Raw genomic sequence first — 6,479 nt, forward strand, 5'->3', positions numbered from 1 at the left:
GTCAAAGAGGTTAGTAATTGAAAATTTTTATCATTATCCATGGACATACTTGAACTTGATTGGAATTGTTGTGGGGGAGGTTGTGGTGGCTGCATAGGTGTTGTATTGAACTCCTCATATGGTTGCCAATATGCTTCTTGTTGAGCCTCCTTGGCTTGATTTTGTGACCCCTGCGCCAAAGAATTTATTTCATTAAGAATTTGAATATAATCTATTGGCGAACTTGAATTTAATTGAGCATATTGCATATGAAGTTGTGGTGGCTGCATAGGTCTTGAATAGAACTCCTCATATGGTTGCCAATATGCTTCACGTTGAACTTGTTGATCTTCCCACCATATAGAGTTTGAATGATCCCTCCAATCTCTTTGTGGACATTGATTGGCTTGAAATCCTTGCCTATATGAAGCACCAAATGTAGGGACACTCTGCATTGTGGTCCTTTCGGCATATGGCAACAATTTAGAAGTAAGATTTGCCAATTGAGCTTGAATGCTAGCAAAATCCATATCTTACTTCTCTAGTACCTAAAATCAAAGAAAGAGAACTAAATCAAATATCAAAAGTAACAACAAACAAAGAAAACAACACTAAGTTAGAAACTAAAACGAAAACAACTAAACCAAAAAAAAAGAAAAGAACCAAGGGATTAGCAAAGTTGCTAATCCCCGGCAACGGCGCCAAAATTTGATGCGAGCTTTATACGCGCACAAATTAAACCCTCGTTTGACAATTGTAGTATAGTTATAAGTAGGGATCGTTCTTGGCCGGGGATTAGGAGGGATTGCTAATCTAATGAAAACTGACTCAAAGATGTAAAAATATACTTCAAAACACGTAAACAAAATCAAAAGACTCTTAACTAAACTTGTATGACTCAAAACAAACTTAAAAGACTCAAAACAACTCAAAACAATAAAAAAAGACTCAATTTAGACTCTAGGACTTGACTTGGACGAAAATAGAATTGGTTTTGACTCAAAAACACTCAAACTCACAATTAGGACAGATTTGACACAACTAAATAAAGGGGATTAGGTTTTTGACGAATTTAAAAGAAAAACAAGTAACTAAAAGACTTAAGTAAACTTTGGACGAATTTGGGGATATGGATGGGTGATTAGCTAGCTAGAGGGTCCTTCTCCACACATGACACACTTGCATACAAATTGATTTCCAGTTGCTTTTCGATAAACCATGAACCTCAACACCCTAGATTAACCGTGACATCACTAATTAACCCTCAGATTTTCCTTAAGTTATTGGATTGGATGACATCATACGACAACCCAAAGCATTCTTCAAAAGTCCCCTACATGACATCATAATAGAGATACAATCAAAGATCATTACGTTCTATGAAAATCATAAGTATTGACAAAGCACTTGTAACTATGACATCATGATACTCATGCTAGGAATTTACTTAACATGATTGTGAAAACAACCTTAACTACTTGTGAATATAAGTTTGTAACGATTATGTGAAACTCCCTTATATTCTAGCCCCAAATTCATGCATGCAAACTAAGTGTGCACCCTTAATCAACAAACAAGAATAAGTTATCCATCAAACGGTTAAGTAAATTGCATTCACAATTTATGAAATCACAACTGGAATTAATCAATTCATATTGCAAATATAATCATGGTTTCAAAGTCTCCCCTAGCTAAAACAAGTTTAGCTCCTCATGTTTACAACAAAACAAAGAGAATATAAATTAAACATTGAAAACAAAGATTGAATACACCTAGAAACGCTCCAACAATCCAAGCTTGAATAGCCAAAACGTCCAAGGCTTCTCCTCTCTTCTTTCTCCTTCTTTGTTGCGGCACAATAGCATAAGGTCTAGGGATAATTGGTTTGGGGGATGGAAGTGTGGAATGGAAAAATGGTGTTTGGATTATAAGGGGAGAGATGGGAAGCTCACGGCTAGGGAAGGGAGAATGTGTTTGTAATGTGTTGTGTATGAAAATGAGATCCTCCATGAATGAATGAATGCAAGGGTATTTATAGGAGTAGTGGAGGGAACATATGGCTATGTCATTTGTAGGTGAAGTAGGTGGATGTTGTAGGTGAAGTAGGTGGATGTTGTAGGTGAAGTGGATGTTGTAGGTGAAGTAGGTGGATGTTGTAGGTGAAGTAGGTGGATGTTGTAGGTGAAGTGGATGTTGTAGGTGAAGTAGGTGGATGTTGTAGGTGAAGTAGGTGGATGATATGTTAAGTGATAAGTGATAAGTGATATGATATGTGGTTATGATAAGTGATAAGTGCATGTGGGTTAACTAATGAAGGAAATGCATGTGCAATGACAATGTGTTAGAATGGATGTGTGTTATGCATGGCATGATTGGGATTAGGAAAGGTTTAAATGTCCTAAAACTAAAGAGAACAAGGTTCCAACACTTTGGCTCCAATTAGGTCTTCAATTTCGTCCAACACTTTGGCTTCAAGCATAAGCTATCCGTCTTTAGCCCAAAAGTGCTCCAAAAGTCGCCAAAATGCATCTTTTTGCTCCTTTAGCCCTTTGGACCTACAAACACACGAAAATAGCTTAAAGTACTAAAATAACTAAAGAAACATAACGTAAATGTACGAGAACAAGCCATTTAAGTCGCATAAATATGCTCCTATCAATACATGCCTCAGAAGATGATCTTGCTTTATTCGTCAAACAATTTAGAAGAATTCTCAAAAACAAAGGAAATGATTCTAAATGGTTTAGTGAGTCATCAAACAATCAGGAAAAACAATCCATTGGAGTGAAGCATAAAAAGTTCATTACAAAAGAAGACAAAGGTTTATCGAAGGTACTTGGTCCCTGCTTTGCATATGGTGGAAGTGGGCACCGTGCTATTGATATGCTAACACCATACTCCTTGGTCAAAAGCGTGAAAAACCAATGATGGTTGCTTGGAGTGATAACAATGAACAAGGTTCTGTGCGTCCTGATGCCTCGTTAGATAACAAAGAAAAGGTTGTTGCTTTTGTTGCTCCAATTGAGGAAGTGTCTCTAAGTGATGATGATTCTATTTTGAATGGCAATGAGGAGATGGCTTATGATGAATTGTGCATTACATATGATACACTCTTTGAAGAAACTTGCCCTACAAAAGTGGAGAAGATTGAACTAACTAAGAAAGTTGCTGAGTTACAGAAGGAAAACAAGTCTATTCGTCTAGTCAGAATTGAACTGGATGAAAAGATTGGTTATCTTGAGGCTCATGTTGAGGAGCTAAATGAGAAGGCTCATAATTGCAATGACAAAGTTGAAGAAAATGATGTCATCTCTACTCTTGAAGAGCAAGTCTAGAACTTGCTAAAATCGCAAGAAAACTTGACGAATTAAATTCGTGTGTTAAAGGCAAACAATGTATTATATCATAAGGCTAACAGGAAATAGCTACTTGAGCTGAATGAGGGAAATGATAAAGTTATTTGCCTTAATATTGGGGCTGAAAAAATTGACAAGATGCTTAGTATTGGAAAACTACACGGTGACAAAAGTAGTTTTAGTTTTGTGGAAAGTGGGTCAAGTTCTATCCCCACCAAAACAAAATTTGTGAGAGAATCTAGACTTGTATCTCAGAATGTCAAACCATGTCCAAGGACAAGATCTATTCCTACGTGTTATCACTGTGGTGAAGTTGGGCACATGTGTCCAAAATGTAGAAATTGTACTCTAGAAAGACTAATATGCTGAAGGATCAGGTGGATCGTCTGGTCATCGAAGTCAACAGAATTGCTTAGCTTGTTCATTCTTCTTCATCTGGAAATATTAAGCAAAGTTTGAAGTGGGTTCAGAATGACTCAAACAGGTACCTTATTGTTGTAAATGCTTTATCTGCTACCAAACAAAATGTGTGGTATCTTGATAGTGGGTGCTCTCATCACATGACTGAAGACAAGGAGAATTTCTCATCTCTTACTCCTTTTATTGGCAGTGGTGTTGTGTTTGGTGGTGGAGACCACAAGGAAAGGTGATGTCAAGATCCCTAGATTACCTAAGCTTGAAAATGTTAGCCATGTTGATGGGTTGAAGTCAAATCTCATTAGCATTAGCCAGTTGTGTGATGATATAGCTAATGAAGTGTGCTTCTCAAAAAGAGGATATCGGATTGTGGATGAACATGGAAAGAACTTGCTTGTACTTCTAAGATCTGGAGACAATTGCTACATTATTCATGTCTCTAAAGTTACTGAATACTCCAAGGGCCACAAAGCTATTGATAAAGCTAGTATATTATGGCATAAGAGACTTGGGCATGTGAACTTCAAAGACCTCAAGAAGTTGTCCAAACATGAGGTTGTGAAGGGGTTGCCACCTTTTTCTGTTTTTGACTCTTATGTTTGTAGACCATGTCAATTGGGAAAGCAATCTAAGGGGCACACAAGAAAGTGATTGATATTGGAACAACTAAGCCTCTTCAATTGATTCATATGGATCTAGTTGGACCAATTCAAACCTTATCTCTTGGTGGAAAGAAGTATATCTTGGTAATTACCTCAGTTTCAAGAAATAATATCTTCTACCAAGACATTTACCGACGAAGCGGAAGCCTTTTTGGGTGGATGACTACTCTAGATTCATTTGGGTATGCTTTTTAAGGGAAAAATCTGATACATTTCAACAGTTCCTCACTATATACAAAGTAATATTGAATGAATCCCTATCTAGCCATCCTACTCTAGTCATAATTAGAATTGATCATCGAACCGAATTTGAGAATGCTCACTTTGGTGATTTATTTCCAACCAACGGCATCAAGCATGAGTTTTCTACTCCAATCACCCCTCAACAAAATGATGTGGTGGAAAGGAAAAATCATTTTTCAATACAGATGACTAGGGTGCTACTTAGCAGCAAAAACTTGGCAAAGCATTTTTAGGCCGAGGCCATGAACACTGCTTGCTACATCTTAAATTGAGTGTTTCCCCTTATGAACTTTGTGATAATTCATATATTTCATGCATTTATACCGTCTATTTCTAGTCTATTTGTGATGTTTTTGAGTTAAACTAGTTGCATTTTACCTTATTTTGTGTTAGTGTGCAGTTACATGTACTTTAGGATCAATTTGAAGCCAAAAGAAGTGAAAACATGCCATTTTTGGGGTTGACCCTTATTCAAACGTGGAAAGAAGTTTAGTGGCTTGTTTTGAAGCCCAAATAAATAATCCAAGACGAATTTGGCTTGTTAGAAGACCAAGAACATAATGAGAAAGGAAGTGGGATATTTAGCCTGATTTAGAGGTGCCAAATAAGGCAAAACGTGCAAAATAAAGGCTAAGTTGCTAGGATCATTTTGGAATATCTTACAACCCCATTTAGCATACAAATACTAGGGTTTCAGATCACTTTGACACAAGGCCCTTTTGGGGTCACCCAGAGCTCTCTCTCTCTTATCTTTCTTTGGCCTTTCTTCCAGAAACAAAAATCATATTTCCCTTCGCCATTCGCTGCCACCGAAGAAACTACGCAGCCGCGCTGTTCTTGAAGAATTTCCACATTAGAAGTGCTTCAAGGGGTTTCTTCTATGAACTTTAATTTCACTCATGTTCTTCTTGATATTTATATATTATGTAATCATGTTTTGTAATTAAGTTCATAGTTGGGGATTTCAATGTAGCCTTCCAAAACTATTCTATGTTATTAAGTTAAAGTATTCGATTCACTAATCTGTGTTCTTGTTTCATTCACTGATTTTATAGTTTAATTTGTTTTTTAATCTTAATGTTTGATCACCATTGGGGCTGCTTATGAATTATTTGATCAAGGTTATAGTACACATCATGCTTAATCTTGGTAGACATGTGAATGAATGAAGAAACTGCTATGCATACATCCTGCCATGTGATTTCTTTGGTTCTTTGAAGTTTTCTTGTTCTTAATGGATTCTTATTTGGTTATCTAAGTTGAACATCATAACTAGGTTGCAGATTAGGAGTACTTGATCATAACCAAGTTGAACATCACAACTAGGTTGCAGATTAGGAGTACTTGATCATAACCACACATCAAATGGATGATCATAAATGAGTAAAGTGACCCCTAGTTGCATATTAGAGAGTTGAATGCGTTTTGACTTAATTTTTATGGAATTAGCTTGTAATGGTGAAATCGGTATCCCTAGTTCCATTCCCATCCTTTCTGAATCATTCTATTATTCATATGTACATTATGTGACATCCCACATCACCCAGGGGAGTGATCCTTAAATGTATATTCCCATCTCTACCTAGCACGAGGCCTTTTGGGAGCTCACTGGCTTCGGGTTCCGTAGGAACTCCGAAGTTAAGCGAGAAATGGGCTAGAGCAATCCCATGATGGGTGACCCACTGGGAAGTTGCTCATGAGTTCCCAAAAAACAAAACCGTGAGGGAATGGTAAGCCCAAAACGGACAATATCGTGCTACGGTGGTGGAGCGGGCCCGGGATCCCACATCACCCAGGGGAGTGATCCTTAAATGTATATTCC

The sequence above is a fragment of the Pyrus communis genome, chromosome 9 (genome assembly GCF_041283825.1).
Source record: "Pyrus communis isolate YQ-2024b chromosome 9, ASM4128382v1, whole genome shotgun sequence".
Classification (NCBI taxonomy): Eukaryota; Viridiplantae; Streptophyta; class Magnoliopsida; order Rosales; family Rosaceae; genus Pyrus; species Pyrus communis.